Here is a 17,338-nt window from a genome sequence, read left to right on the forward strand (position 1 = left end):
TCGTCAGTGATACGTTGTATTCGTGGGGGTTTGCCATACGTTTTGTGACCCCCACGAATACAACGAATATGGCATATATGTTGCTGATTGCCAATACGTTGCAAATGAATGCACATCCCTATCATCTTGTCTACATATCCATGGGACTATGTATCCCTCAGATTAGAGGCTACATTAGCAAGTATAAATTAATACCCATACTGACTACTTGCAGAACAAAATAGCAATACTACATCCAATCAATTATATCTCTATCACTCAGATTCTTTCTTTACACACATATAGCACCTCAACTTGTAGTTTACCTGGTCAATCTTTTCAGCTGTTTACAGCACTTACATAAAATAAGTCATACTAGAGCTGACACCATATTAGAAATATAAACATTAATTTACAAGAGAAATAACACAAACCATATCATCTGTCTCTTCCTTATGGATTGATGAGATGGTGATGATGGAAGGGTATGGCATGGTCCCCTTCCAAGGACTGATGGAAACATAGGGAAATGATCTGGAATTCTTCGTCTCACTACTGGTAAGGCAGAGGGATCACATTATACATCCTTTCACACCGATGGCAATAAAAAGTACAGGCATGAAGTAAAACAAAAAAATGCTTGCCATTGCTCTACACCCAAATATGCCTTTTTAAATAAATGTTAAACCGGTTATATACCTATAGCACTCTGTCTTAGATTCTCAATCAGGATGATTTCTCTCTGCACTTTACTGTTCTCCTCAGTGAATCCATTTCCTTCACAGAAATAAAAGTACTAACTGCCTTTTGAACTCCAACACAGACTGTAGCAAGGTGAGCCTTTGATTCGGTCTAGCCAGGGTTTTAAACTGCATTTTCTATACTCCAAACAATCGATAGCATAAAAACTGTAAGTGATGGCAAATTAAGAGCAAAATGGTCCATCCAGTTTACCCGGCATGGTGTATAGGATTGTAGCTGTTACTCCATGAAGGTTACTCTCATGTCTTCAGTTTAGAGTTGTTCCTGCCACTCCATGCAGGTTACTGCCATGCAGAAATGTAACACCAAAATTGCCACTTGTTATCTCGGTTGTTCATTTCCTTCATTCCAGTCTTTACTGAAACCTGCTTCTCACAGGATTCTCACTGATCTATATACTGTATCTCCACTACAGTGGGAAACCTGCATGGTTTATCTTTTTCAGCTGCTGCATGGCTTATCTTCTTCTAATGCTGTTTCAACCATGCAGTGCCTTTTCTCAGGTCACCACATAGGCTCACCATTTGCTTCTGCAAAGGTTAAAGCTTCTCCTACTCGCCAACAAGCACTTTCACTAGTGAACAACACTATTTGCAAATAGTGCATGGTATTTGCTCATAGCGTGCACTATTTACCAAAAATGAAAAAACAAAAACATTAAAAACCCTGAAAACAAACAAACAAAAAACCCCAATTAAAAAAAATGATAAATTAATGAAACAAATATGAAAAAAATGTGCCTGCACATCCCTAACAATTGCAAGCCTTAATAATTGAGGCAAAAGCATATGGCTGCAAGAGGTGGGGAAGGGGAGGCTTTTCCAGTTTCCTATAAATAACCACCATGGGGAAATACTTACATGCCAGAGAGATCTTCTGGTGGGAAAGCCTTCTGATCTCTATTTGTTATGCTTTTTATTTGTATTTATCTTTAAAAAGTTAAGAGGTGTACTAATAGTTGATGTGGCTTATCTTTGCAAGGGGATAATTATTTCGTAAGATGAAAGTTCCATGGTCTTTTATTTTCTGCAGTTACTATATATTTCACATTTAGTCTTGTTTTGTTTTTCCAGAAAAAATCAAGGGTCAGAATTCAGGCAAGTCTCCCTCTTAGCTACAAAGAGGAAGACGAACAGATGGGAGAATGCCCTGCTAGGTCAAGAAGAGCCCAAAGGGATACTTCACTCAAGGGCAGCACATTTAATGAGGGTTGTTCATTTGTCCTATGAGTAGTAAGGTTTTATACAGTGTAGCAGAGGGTGTTTATCTGAGCTATAGAGAGGCCTGTGGCTTGGATAATGGTAACAGCTGTGAGCAGTCATCAGTTGAATGCTGTCTCATGGTAGAGTTTACTGCCTTTAAAATCCTAATGCATTATAAAGGAACAGGTAAAGAAGAAAAGAAGAATTGCTAAAATGGTGGCCAGAGAAACCTTACCCCTTCACATATATTGTGTAGTACTGCTACCAAGAAAGCATGTTGGATCTTTTTAAAAGCCTGGTATTGTTATTGTCATCTGAGTAACGTGCCACGTGCTGGCATACATAGTAAGTGAGCATGTAACTTGTTGAGTGGAGTATATTTTTCTTTTGTATTTTTAATGCTTTTTATTTAAAAGGGATAACCCATGTCATGGGGCCACAAATGATTTTGCATATAGAGGAGGACATTTTACAAGGATCTTTATGTGGGTAAACAACTGTTTACTTGCATATACAAAAATTCAAGGGCTTTCCTCATCTGTTCCAAGTCTTCACGCATGCTACAAGTCTTCAAGGACTTTCCTTGCCTGTGCTAGCCTCCCAGACTTGGACTGGTTTCACCACAAGGGCACACACTCTCCTCGTCCCATGCTGGAGAGTTCCCAGTAGCGCTCCGTCCCATTGCAGTGCAACAGAATTGCCAAAACCTTGTGCCCGGTGGGACTGTCCTTGTCCCGGGTTCTGTTTTAGACCTCAGAAATTTTTGGGGGGATTTCTCTCGTATGAACTGCTGGAGGCGTCAGTTTTCTGGATTCCATGACCCGCAGGAGGCGCCTGCATCCAGAATTCCATCTCCACGACGAGTCCAGATTGGGGTCCCACGACCTTCAGGAGGCACGCTTGTGCAGCCTGATCCCACCTTGGATTCCTTCCCTGGTCTTCTCCATTTGTTTCCTTGTTCCTTTGTTCCTTTGTTCTTTGTCTGTCTCTTGTCCCATTTGTTCTCTTGTTCCTTGTTTGTTCCATTTGTTCCTTGGCTTGTTCCTCCATTTCTTGCTCTTGCTTGTTCTGTTGTTGCTTGTTCCTTGCTGTTCCTTGTTGATGCTGTTCTCTGTTTCTTGTCTTGCTCTCTGTTGTGTTCTTGTTCTCTGCTCTGTTGTGTTCTTGTTCTTTGCTCCACTGTTTCTTATTCTTTGTGCTGCTGTTTCTTGTTCTTTGCTCTGCTATTACATTTGTTCCTTGTGCTCTGCTGCTCTATTTGTTCCTTGTGTTCTGCTGTGTCTTGTTCTCTTGTTGTTTCCTTGTTCTCTTGTTTGCTCCTTTTCTTGTTCCGTGTTCTGTTCCCTGCTTTCCACACGACCTGCAGACGTGAAGACTTGGAGCAAATGAGGAAAGTCCTTGAAGACTTGGGTAGATGAGGAAAGTCCTAGAAGACTTGGAGCAGATTAGGAAAGTCCTTGAAGACTTGGACATAGACACAAAAGGGCCGAGGGCAGGCCCCGATGTGGAGTAGCGGCATCTGGCCATCGGAGAAGGAGCTGGAGTTGGCCCCAGTCACAGCAGAGGTCGGAGATGAGGCCCTCCCGGGCCGTGGAACACCGAGGACATTGGCAGCTCCTGCCACAGAGGTAAGCAGCCTCCTGTGGCTCTCGCCGTGGGAGGAAGCGCAACAGTACCCCTCCTCAAAGGGAGTCCTCTCCCCTCCATCGGGAGGTAGAACTGGGCAAGGTATCTGGAACAAGAAGGTGGAGGTGAGGCAAATTGTTCCTGCTATTTAGTGCATGTAGTTTTGCTATGAGAACTTGCATGCATAGTTTTTAAAATTAAAATGTATGTGCATAAGTCCTAACCCCACCTAGAATCCATCCCCTGGAAAGCCTCTCCCTAATGATTGTAAAAGTACATGCATTGTGCATCCATGTAATTTTATGCATGTATAAGTCACACTACTTTACCCATACAAATCCTATTGAAAATTACCCTCCCTGAAATCAATATTAAAAGCACATTCAGCACTATTTATCCACCCAAGTGTAGCTTATGTGGTATAATTAGTAGCTGCTGAATATGCACCTACCACTGCTTAGCACATAAGTCACTTATATGGGTAAATAGGTAGTCGTATAAGCTGTAAGCGTGTAGTGGGAGGATCTGGAAGGAGTGAGTTAGCAATAGAGTTTATAAGGATAACTAGCTATATAAGATAACCGGCTAAGTTAGACGTGCCATAGAGCAGGTTTAAACTTAGCCGATTATAACTTATACCGCTAAACACAAATATATATGTTTATATTCAGCGACATAGTCATGCTGCTGAATATACCTTGTAACTTTACGCATAAGTTATATCTGGCCAAGTTACTTAAATGGCCAGTTTTGAATATTGACCTCCCTTTGTATAGTCACTAGTGCTTGCACTGCAAACTCCCAAAATTCTGTTGCATCAGGAGACATATAATTAGTCTGTTGCCACATGATTTACAGCCTGATGCATGATCAATCCTGAAACTCCTCTACTTCATAACTTAGGAAGCTACATATTGTCTGCAAGGCTGAGTCAACAACTTCTGTTTCAGTTGGTCTTTGCTTCCAGAGAACAGAAGGGGAGGGGCTGAGGCTGAAGCTAGAGTAGGCACAGCAGATAAGAGCCCCTGTACTCCCTAATCCAGCCCTCTCTTCCTGTTATTCTCCCTTCCCCTCTAGGAGAAGAGGGGAAGAGGTTGGAATGGACAGAGCAAGCAGTCAGTTTTTGATCCCTCAAAAATCTCTTAATTAAAACCAAAGATGATTTTGATGTAACTTCTGAATGGAGTAATATCCCTTTTGAAGAATTTAATCTTTCTGTAAAGGTTCTCACACCTGCTTATGTAGCCAACCATACATCACCTAACAAAGACCTGGATGTATTTTAGAAGTCTGCAGCTGCTCATGTCCCACAGCTGGCAGAGATGGCATTAATTTCAATTAACAGCGTGACAAACTGTGCTGATGCTAATTGCAGCTTCAGCATAAGCTCATTTACTAGGAAAGAAGATGAGGACTTTCTCAAGAAAATATAAAAAGGATGGTTGAAGTGTATTTCAATTCAAAACAAAAGTTTGTAAAATTCTATAATGTATGTCTTTGGGGGTATGTTTAACCCCATTAAAGTCTACATGGGAAAGAAGCAATGCATTTTTTCTTTATTTTAAGTCCATTGACTTTAATGGAAATGAATAAAATGAATGAGCTTCTGATCCAAATTTAATGAATCGGGAAAAGGAATCTGAACTGAGACACACATTTTTCATGTACACACCCCCATATGGTTTTGCTTTGTAGATGATTTAAACATTGTTTCAATACAATATGAAATGTTTTCTATAAAAATACTTTTTTGCATCATGAGAGATGTCAAACTTTATGCAAAACTATCCAATTTGCCAAAGAATTACCACAGAATTTTGAAAAATCAGCTGCAGGAAACTGGGAGCTGTGTGCATAGCCAGCACTCAGAGAATGAAGTTTTATTGTTTGGTTTTGACATTGTTTAACCTGCTTGCTAAAAAAACAAAAACTTGTAAATCAACCTACTTTTAATGAAGAGCAATTCCTGTGTGGGAGTGATGTTCACTTGGGAATAGCAGTGGCTGGCCAGTGCCGAGCCAATGTGGAACCTTCACAAGCACTCTGATAACCTTCAAAGAGCACCAACTTTGAATTACCTGATCTTTAAAATGCTGCTCACACGCTTTCTTCTAGTTTCCTTTCAGAAAAGCTCACTTGCCTGCCCATATTGATTGTACACACTAAAGCATATTTTATTCTCTGTCATATTCTCTTATATATAGGTCAGAGATTCCAAAACGTGGTCCTTGAGATTTTCAGTCAGATCTGATTTTCAGAGTCATGAAATCACAAATGAATATTCATTGTGGCTATATTACAAAAGAAAAAAAAAAGATCTGGTTGAGAGCCTTGAGGTGTGCATTTGGGAAATAGTGTTAAAATATGTTAAAACTCATTATTGGAACTGACACCTTCAAATAAAGAGGATCTCTTTCCCTCTTCAGAAGTGGGACTATGGAAATTTCACACTAAAATTATTTAGACAATCCCAGAAAGTCTCAGATCTGTAAATGTGCCTTTCTCTTCAGCTGAGATTTTGGAGCCTCAAGTATAGGCTATGGGTTAATCTTTTGTACCCATGGTTTCAGGTACAAACAGGTTGGGCTTAAAAACAACTGCAACCTTTTGAAAAAAGTGAAAATGACACAAGATGGACGTGTCGCGAGCCCCAACCGTCTACTCCCTTTCTGATGTGTGCTTCTGCTGCTGGGAATACTGTAGCCTTTAGCTCTGAAGCTCTCACTCATGCCTAGAATGTAAAAGAGGGGTAATGAGGCCCACAGTGACTCTCTTGCTGCTGTGCTACAGGCTGTTCAAACAACTCAGAAACCGTGTTTGGCACAGCTAGATAGGATGGACACCTAGTCTGTGAAATACTCAGAACAAATTAGAAGAGGTTCATTATTAGCTCTGCTACCCAGAGGACAGCTAAGATACTGCTATGATAGTGGCTTCTCTAGCTACTTATAAACAGCAACTAGACAGCCATGTAGCACACACTGATTCTGTTTTCCATGAGCATATGCAACTGTATTTTTATGTGGTTCTAATGAAAGAATAATAAGAAAACAATGGCAACTCACAGGGTGCACAACGGACAGTAGACTGGTGAATGCAGCACACTGTATCTTTTCTTCCCTGGCCTTAGAAACTAAGCTCACAATGACCAAACTCTATATTCCACCAACTCTATTCCTTTGAAAGGTTACCAGTGTATGCTGGGAACAAGAACATGGAGTATGTCAACCAGGTATGGTACTACATACTGTATACTATGCTCAATGCCAGTGACTCAAAAAAAGCTGCTACAATTCCCAGAACAGATGTCCCTGAAACTGAAATAAAAGCATAAAACTAGTAACAGCAGAGATAAGTAGAAAGAATGTTAACAAGTAGTGGTCTAATCCTGCCCCCTCTCAGTCTCACAGAATATAGACCGTACTACTGGCAGACTGGATAATAATGTGTGCAAGTATAAGACTTCATATGTTGGTGTGTGTGCCTGGGTGCACTTATTTAAACCAATATCTGTATGAAGGCATGTCAGTAAATATACGACTAGCTATTACAGATACACAGACTCCTTTAAAAGTGGGTCAGTCCAACTGATTTCTTCACATCAACTGCTTTAAATTTTGCTAAATCCACTAAAGAAAAAAACTGTAGGCAAATTACCCCAGCAGTCCACCTGCATATGTCCCTGTCTGTTATCGATTTGAAGATGCATTTATTATATTTATTTAAGAAATTTTGTATACCGTCATTCATATAAATGCATCATAACGGTTAACAAAAAGGTAACATAGAACACAAGGTATACATCGAATGTTATAAATACAATAAAATTCTTACATTAAAGGGGGAAGGGAGACAAATTTTTAAAAAGAAAGTATAGGCATAAAATATGATTTTAGATCTTAATATCTTATTATTATTATAGTTTATAGATATATTAAAGATTTTACATTTAAAGAAAATGTATATGGAATATAAACTATCTTTTGTCAAAAAGTTACATTTATGTTGAGAGAACTTTATTTGATGACAGGGTTAAAAGAAAATCCAGCAATTGGGATAATCAATATGTCTGAACTTATTTGGTGGAGAGTTAACAGTAAATTGGATCATTCGGAGTTTAGTAGCAAAACTGGTAAACAGTTAACATAGTGACTACTCAGTGGAATGGAAAGTGTTAAGAATAGACAGCTGTGATATTTAGGAAGAATCTGAACTCCTTTCAACTGAAGGAGTTCCAATTTGTACACTCCAAGGATGGGTCAGATTAAAGGGAAAGTGAACTGCAAACTACACTGATGGATTGGTTCATAGCCCGTGTAAGCTATACAATCTCCCCTCCCCCCTAAAGACTAGGGGGAAAGATTGTACTGGGCAGAGGAGCCCTTCTTCCCTCCCTCCATGAAAAAGATCTATTCATGGATTTAAAGTGTTGTATTTTGGACATTGAAGCGTGGGCCCTTGGTCGCTGTAAGAGATGACAGACTTGCAGCGATAGGCTAGCTCTAGGCAGAGATGGACATAGAGATATATCTTTATTGTACTGCAACGTTGATGGTAACCCAAGGATCGGGTGAGGATTCCAGCTAGGAGAGGAGAGCCAGATGATACTGTTCCATCTGTATGTAGCAGAGTGGAATGGCAGTTCCACAGTCTCACCAGGCCCGTGGTGCAGGGTGCTCTGGAGTCTATGGAAAGAGATGAGACAAAGCAAAGACAGAACTGGTGTGGCAGTACTCACTCTGGTGCTGGAAGTTGAAGTCGGAGAGGCCCCGAGGAGCAGGTACCTTAGGCGTCCATGTTAGTAGCAGATACCCCAAAGGGTAGAGAAGAACAAGGCAAGGCCCCTGAGGAGCGGGTGCCTTAGGGGCCCTTGTTGGTAGCAGATACCCCAAAGGGTGGAAAGGAGCGCGGAAAGGCCCCGAGGAGCAGGTGCCTTAGTCTTCCTTGTTGGTAGCAGATTACCCTGGAGGGAAAAGAGGAGCGAGGCAAGGCCCCCGAGGAGCAGGTACCTAAGTCATCCTTGAGCGAGCATACACAGAGTGGGAGCATCTGGTAGCGAGGAGAGAACAGCATGGAGGATTCCTTGCTTACTCGTAGCTGGGTTTGTGAATTGGGTTTAATTGTCCTCAGCTTGTGACGTCATGCAGTGGGGACACCCCCGAGGTTCCCGCCATGACTCACGTAAAGGACAGGGCTGCGCGTGCATGTACCCTAGGTAATCCCAGGAGAAAGATGATGAATGCAATCACCCCTGCTGGACTGGGGATGCCGGAGGGGTTGACATAGAAAGGTGGAGGCAGCCAACTTCCCAAGGTGAACGGAGTTAGGCAGAAAAAAGGTAAGCAAAAGAGGGTGCAGCCGTCTGCGACCAATGGGTGCAACATAAAAGAAGGGATTACATGAGCAGGAAGCACTGTGAGCCAGCTCAAAGTAATCATGCAGATAAAGAGTCTATGGTCCATGAAATGAAAACTTTAGTTGATTAAAAGAAAAGTTAATTAAAAAGGGTTTTAATAGTAAATATTTGAGGGGTGAGGGCTTACTGTTGTGAGTGTGAACGGCGCTCGGGAGCGGATGTGAGTGTGAGCTCTTAGGCCACAGCATAAACCCAGGATGAGGCTCCAAAGTTTGCACCATGGGTAGGCGAGCACATCTGAGCACAGCTGGACAGAAGCTTGGAGACTTGGAACACTTGGAGACTTGGAACACTCAAGCCCCCACTGAACCTGCACACAAAATAGTGAGACCCAGCAACACAATGCTGGTCTCTGAGCTAGCCCTCCAGTCACTCAATAGCCCTTTTGGAACTGCCACTTGGGAACAACTTGTGAGTCAGGACAGATGAAGGTTGAGGTCACAAGTCATGATATGATGAAGGCTTGAACAAGAATCTGGAGATGTAGAAAAAACAAGGTCTGAAAACTCTGAGACTCTTGACAATGAGAAGGTCTAGGAGAGCTCTGCACTGCAGCATGCCCTGCACAGCTCGTGGGCTGGTCGCAGACCATGCCAGTGGTGGTGCAGACTCTGGACTTGGAACCAGCTGAAGACAAGGAATCCAGATAAGATGAGAGACCAGGTAAAGACTGAAGACAAGGTTTCCTCTGCCTGGAACAAGCTCTCCGAAGACCAGGAACAGGAACTCTGGAACCAGGAACTCAGGGGTTAATAAACATGTGGATAAAGATGAACCAGTAGATGTAGTGTATTTGGATTTTCAGAAGGCATTTGACAAAGTCCCTCATGAGAGACTTCTAAGAAAACTAAAAAGTCATGGGATAGGAGGCGATGTCCTTTCGTGGATTACAAACTGGCTAAAAGACAGGAAACAGAGAGTGGGATTAAATGGTCAATATTCTCAGTGGAAAAGGGAAAACAGTGGAGTGCCTCAGGGATCTGTACTTGGACCAGTGCTTTTCAATATATTTATAAATGATCTGGAAAGGAATATAACAAGCGTAGTTATCAAATTTGCAGATGATACAAAATTATTCAGAGTAGTTAAATCACAAGTGAATTGTGATACATTTCATGAGGACCTTGCAAGACTGGAAGACTGGGCATCCAAATAGCAGATGAAATTTATTGTGGACAAGTGCAAGGTGTTGCATATAGGGAAAAATAACCCTTGCTGTAGTTACACGATATTAGGTTCCATATTAGGAAAAAGATCTAGGCATCATAGTGGATAATAATTTGAAATTGTCAGCTCAGTGTGCTGCAGCAGTCAAAAAAGCAAACAGAATGTTAGGAATTATTAGGAAGGGAATGGTTAATAAAACAGAAAATGTCATAATGCCTCTGTATCGCTCCATGGTGAGACCGTACCTTGAATACTGTGTACAATTCTGGTCACCGCATCTCAAAAAAGACATAGTTGCAATGGAGAAGGTACAGAGATGGGCAACCAAAATGATAAAGTGAATGGAACAGCTCCCCTATGAGGAAAGGCTGAAGACGTTAGGGCTGTTCAGCTTGGAGAAGAGACGGCTGAGGGGGGATATGATAAAGGTCTTTAAGATCATGAGAGGTCTTGAATGAGTAGATGTGAATCAGTTATTTACACTTTCAGATAATAGAAGAACCAGGGGGCATTCCATGAAGTGAGCAAGTAGCACATTTAAGATTAATCGGAGAAAATTTTTTTTCACTAAATGCACAATTAAACTCTGGAATTTGTTGCCAGAGGATGTGGTTAGTGCAGTTAGTGTAGCTGGATTCAAAAAAGGTTTGGATAAGTTCTTGGAGGAGAAGTTCATTAACTGCCATTAATCAAGTTTACTTAGGGAATAGCCACTGCTATTAATTGCACCAGTAGCATGGGATCTTCTTAGTGTTTGGGTACTTGCCAGGTTTTGTGGCCTGGTTTGGCCTCTGTTGGAAACAGGATGCTGGGCTTGATGGATCCTTGGTCTGACCCAGCATGGCAATTTCTTATGTTCTTATGTTCTTAACTTGACTCATGAACTCGGAACAAGACTTAGGAACTCGGACTCTAAAACCAAGGACAAGGATGCTGAAGACTTGAACCAGCCGAGGACTCAAACTGCAGACTGAAGAACTCAGAAACAAAGACAGGAACACCAAACCAGGAACAAGAACAAAAGACCAGGAACACAGGGAATGAAGAACAGAAGACTTTGATGTTGCTAGCAATCCATTGCGAAAGCAACCAGGGACTGGCAGAGAAGCCCTTTTATAGGGCTGCAGGCATGATTTCATCAGGAAGGGCAATAGGGCTTTTCTCACTGTGGTCCCTTTAAATTGTAAATGGAGGTAGGCGTGCAACTAGGAAGATGCCAGTAGCAGGAAGGAAGTCAGCATCCAGGGCTGTGAAGCAGGTCAGCGAAGGCGTCATTCCCCCACCATATGGATAGAGGAGATGGCATCCAGCTGTCATCAGGAGCAGCAGCATCTCTCTCACTGCAGAGACCGGGCAGCAACAATGGCAGCTCGGGCTGCAAGAGGTAGCGTGGCACAGATTCTGCCAGGGCAGCATGGTATTGGGGGTGAGTGAACCACTCGTGGGTCTGTCCCATGGGAAGTAATCCCAACAATACCCCCTCCCCAAAGTCCCCTCCTCAAGCCTCCTTTCCTCGGCTTCAGAGGAGACAAAGGTATATCCCATTTTACCAGCAGGGGGAATCAAGAGTCCAAAGACAGGAGCTGGAGATCCCTTGATTTGAGACTGACACAAAGAATTTTAAAAAACTGCAGGTGAAGACAAGGACATGACTGAATGCTTGGACGAGATGAAGAATTTGAGCAAACCTGGGTGCAGGTGCCTCCTGTAGGTCATAAAAAACCCAGGAAAGAATGCAGGCACCTCCTGCGGGTCGTAAAGAAAAAGAATTCAGGAATAAAGCAAAACTTGAGATGGAATTCAAAACTGGAACAAGATGCAGAAAATCCAGACATCATAGTCCCATAGCAGGGACACGATCACCAAGCTTATGGCCTTTGCAATCTGTTGCAAGCACAGATGATGCTTTTGAGCGGATGCAAGCATGAATCCTTGGGCCATAGCACAACCCTAGGGTGAGGTTCCAAGGTATGCACTGTGGGTAGGTGAGCGCATCCAAGCACGGGCTGGTCAGCAGCTTCAAAACATGGAGCACTTGGAGATTTGGAACACTTGGAGACTTAGAACATTCAGAAACTTGGAACACTTGGAGACTTGGAACACTCAAGCCTCCACTGAACATGCACGCATAGGAGTGGAACCCAGCAATGCAATGGTGGTCTCTGGGTAGCCCTCCAGCCACTCAATAGTTTTTTTGGACCTGCCACTTGAGAATGGCTTGTGCGTCAGGCAGACAAAGGCTGAGAGCACAAGACATGACGTGATGAAGGCTTGAACATGAATCTGGAGATGTAAATAAAACAAGGGCTGAAGGCTCTGTAGACTCTTGACAAGATGAAGCTCTGGGAGAGCCCTGCGCTGCAGCATGCCCTACACAATCTGTGGGCTGGTTGTGGACCATGCCGACGGCGGCGCAGACACTGAACTTGGAATCAGCTGAAGACAAGGATCCAGACAAGATGAGTGAGCAGTTGAAGACTGAAAACAAGGTTTCCCCTGACTGGAACAAGCTCTCCATTGACCAGGAACAGGAATTCTGGAACCAGGAACTCAGAAGCTTCAGTCAGGAACTCAGATTCTAAAACTAAAAATGAGGACTCCAAAGACTTGAACCAGCCAAGTACTCGAACTGCAGACTGAAGAACTCAGAAGACAAAGACAGAAACACCATACCAGGAACAAGAACAAGAGACCAGGAACACAGGGAACGAACAACAGAAGACCTTGATGGTGCTAGCGATCCATTGTGAATGCAACAAGGGACTAGCAGAGACGCCCTTTTATAGGGCTGCAGAGATGACCTCATCAAGAAGGGCCATGGGGCTTTTTCCACCATGGTCCTTTTAAACTGCAAACAGAGGTGCGTGTGTGTGCCTAGGAAGATGTTGGCAACAGGAAGGAAGTCGGTGTCCTGAGCTATGAAGAAGGAAGTCGCATTGGTGGTGTTTTCCCTCCATATGGATTGGGGAGGAGGCATCTAGCCAGCATCAGGAGCAGTGGCATCTCTCTCGCCGTGAAAATAGGGCAGCAACAACAGCAGCTTGGGCCGCAAGAGACATCATCGCACAGACTCAGGCAAAGCAGCGTAGCGTTGGGTGTCAGTGAACTTCTTGCGGGCCTGTCCCACAGGCTGTAAGCACAATACTTATAAGAAAATAATAATTTGCTTAGGAGACTAAGCAAAAATGATATGGATCACAATAGAAAAAAAGTAGAAATGTGTGGAAGGTGACAACGAAAAAAAATAATTAATTAAACAAACACCATTGTTTAGTATTTACAGAAGGAAGTATTGGAGAAGTACCACCAAAGGTTTGCACCGGCAGGGCTGTTCTCAGAAAAGAGTGCTTATATAAACAGATAACTGAAAGTGGACAAAGCTTTGACGCTCGGTAGAATACATCCTAGAATATTAAGAGAGTTCAGAAAGATTCTTACAGGTCCACTGATGGATCTCTTCAATCAATCTTTGTAGATAATAGTGACTTTGAAAGACTGGAAAAGGGCTGATGTTAACCCTCTTTATAACTGGTAATGAGGAGGAGACTGGAAAACTACAAGCTAGGTAATCTGACCTCAGTGGTCATAAAATTAAAGAAAAAGAATAGTAATGTATTTTGAATCTGGCATGTTGCAGGATCTGAGGCAGCATAGTTTTAGCAGAGGGACATTGTGTCATCCAAATCAAATCAATTTATTTGATTATGTGACAAGACAATTAGATCAAAAATGTATACTGCATGTGGTATTATTTGGATATCAGCATGGTATTTGATGTAGTACCATGTAAAGGGTTCATAAATACAAAAAGCAACCTTGCGGTGGGCCTTAGAGTAGGCCACTAGATTAGAATCTGATAAATGTAAGGCAGAGGGTAGCGAGAAATGGAGTTCACACCAAGGAAATTAGAATGGTTAGTTCAGTACCTTAGGTATCTGTCCTGAGTGTAGTTCTTCCTTCATGAATGATATTGCACAGGGGCTATTAGGAAAATGTATTTTGGTTTTGCAGTTGATACTAAGATCTGTACCAGAGTGGACACCCAGTCTATATGCGGTGGAATAATAGAGAAACAAACATCAACATTCCTCATAAAACAAATAAAGCCCATATAAATTAAAATAATAAATATGTCATAGCAGGTGAAAAATAGAACATCCAATAATTAAAAATTCATAGAACAAACTTTAAAAATTTCCCAAACAACAATAAAATATTTCAAAACAACAGACACATCAAACCCCCAATAATTAAATCTCCAGTCTCCATACCTGGAAACATTTGATTCCAGTCACCCTGAGATTGTCATAGATTAATAGAGAGGGGAGGGAGGGAAATATTCTTCTCTCTCTCATACACACACACTCTTTCATATGTTCACTCACATGCACACTCCCTCATATACATGCACCCTCTCACATTCATACATGTGTTCATTGATATACAAACTCAGGCTCACATTCGGGCTTATTGATTCAGTGCACTCACTCAGGTTCACATGCTCACAAATATGCTCACTCACACAGGTTCTCTCACACTCACACATGCTCACTGCCTCATTTACTCTAATCCTCACACACATGCTGTCTTTCACGCTCATACGCATGCTCACTCTTCTCCTCCTCTGCCTATGAATAAGGTAAAAAATGTTTATTGCATACATTGGTAGTCTAGAGGGGATCCAGACAGGGCCCCAAGAGTCAAAGAACAGGGTCTGGGTGGGCTCAGGGCTGGTGTGTCCCATTAGGTGAATTAGGTGGTTGCCTAGGGTGCAATTAGGGGGTGCCGAAGAGCAGCCATGTTGGGCCGCGAGCGCAGCCTATCCCTTCCGCTCGCGGCAGAGAGGAATATATTCTCGGCGGGCTGCAAGTGGTGCCCATCCTGCTTGTGGCCCAGAGATGTACACACTCGACAGGCCACGAGCGGCATCTCAGCGAATGAGGTAGGAGTCAGGGCCGGGACTGGGGCTGGGACGGGACCAGGGGGAACGGGTGCAACCGGGGGGGGGGGGGGGGGGGGGAAGGGGGCAGGCACAAGGCAGAAGATTTGCCTAAGTCACCTAATACTCTTACATCGGCCCTGGTTGGGCTATTGAGGGACGATGTCCTTTTGTGTGAGAAAGGTCAGGCTGGAAGACCAAAATGCAATTTTTTAAATTATTTTTGCCACAGCTCAAGAATGAGGAGGACAACAGCAGCAGAGAGCAGTGGGAGACATTGAGCTGGGGAGAGGCAGCTCAGGAGGTATGCTGGCTACTCCCCACTAGGAGAAGCAGGGTTGATATAGGGGAGGTGGTAGTATTACTTCCAACTGCCACAGTGATGGTAGTGGTGGTGGTGAGGGGGGAGTTGAGGGGAGCAGGCCCAGGAAGCTGCTGCTCTGCTGCAATGAAAAGGAGCAAGCGAGACTGAGCAGAGAGCCTCAGGGAAGGCTCCTTTTGTAGGATAAGAATTGTTGCAGGTCCTGATGTTGATCACAGCAACTCTGTATGTATGGCGTCACTGCAACCAACACAAACGACATGATTGATCTGACCAAACCACCAGGGCATTCCAAAAGTCCAGAGAAGCCAATGTGCCCCCTGCCCACTGGCCTCTACTGGAAAAAAAAGCAAAAATTAAAAAATAAAGACATTTAGGTCAAGGGATTTAATGAATCCATTGAAGGCTTTGACCGCATGCCACTGAAGTCTCACTGAATGATAAAAAAAAACTGCCCTAGACTCCAGTTTTCAAAGGATTTTTCTTATTTGTCTAATTTTTGTGTGACTTTCGGATCAGATACTTCTCAGACAATGCCTCAATTTACCGCACTCCGATTCATTCTAGTCTAATCTACCCTCCCACTCTCCCCCACCCCCAGCCCCAGAGCAAACACACAGAAAATGGTATCAAAAGGTTTCACAATCCATATACCTTTTTGCCTGGGGTCATATTAGGGTGACGTTGGAAAACCTACATACAGTGTTTTCTAGAAAATCCAAGGGTTCTTTGTATTTTATATACAATTTTCAAAATTAGTTACTCCTGCAGTTTGCACCTAGGCAAACTTGTCCCCTAATTCTTATTTCATAATTAAGAGATCTATTCATTATATTTCTTTTATAAAAGTCGAAAAATCCAAGTTTGCTACATATAATATTAGAACTGAAGCTTTGTTCAGATCCTAAATTAGAACTCCCACTGTTAATCCCTTGTGCATAGCAGTAATTGAATCAGCAGTCAAATTATTCAGATCTGTGACAATGGAATTTCTATATCTGAATTATACCTGATGTGTTGATAAACAGCTGGTAAATGTAAAAATGTGTTCAATTTATCAATGCTTGGAGTAATGTTTGGCTGCACTAATAGCACACAGCACAGAATTATTTTGCACAGGTACATTTTGCAACCTAGCTGGAATGTATCGTCCTATTCTAATATAAAATAGATTTCCACAATCCCTTGGCAGCAAGAATTTGTATGAAACTGGCATTCGCTTGTTGCATAAAGAATCTTATTGACATCTCTGGCATACTAACACTGACATTACCCTTCCAAAGGAGCCCCTTCTTTACTGCTCCCTAGAGTCTACAAGGACCGCTCTGGGATAAGTGTTAGGAACAGCACTGAGCCAGTTTTTCTGTGACAGTATTTTATCAAGGGATTATGGAAGAGAGAGGCAGCCCATGTCTTTGATAAATAGTGAATTGCCTGCATTCGCTTGAAGGCAACTCTTATTGGTGTTCTCCTGCTATATTTCCTTTCGAGTCAGTTCTAAAATCAAAGCTTCAACATAAAGAGAGAGAGCAAATAAAACAAAATAGCGCAAAATATTACTATTTTCTGTATTCACAAGCAATCTTTGGGTGATAGAGTTGACTGTTCCAGGGCTGTTTTTTGAAATACTAAAAAGCCTGTCACTCCAAAATTAACTACCTCAAAACTCTGAGCCCTGCAAAAAATCATCACATCATATAACCATAATGCTATTTATAGATTTTGCTTTAAATGCATTTTTTTTCTTCCAGTGCATTTAACCATTTTTTTTGTTCAAAATACCTGAAACTGTAATGTTAGCCAGTCTCAACATGTGGGAAAAGTCATACCATCCAAGGAAGTTCCCTATCTTGAACCAATAATCAAATTTGACCAAGAACTCTCTTGCCAAGGAGCAAGAAGAAGGCCAATTAGGCTGATTAAAA

This window comes from Rhinatrema bivittatum, chromosome 9 (genome assembly GCF_901001135.1).
Source record: "Rhinatrema bivittatum chromosome 9, aRhiBiv1.1, whole genome shotgun sequence".
In the NCBI taxonomy this organism is placed as follows: domain Eukaryota; kingdom Metazoa; phylum Chordata; class Amphibia; order Gymnophiona; family Rhinatrematidae; genus Rhinatrema; species Rhinatrema bivittatum.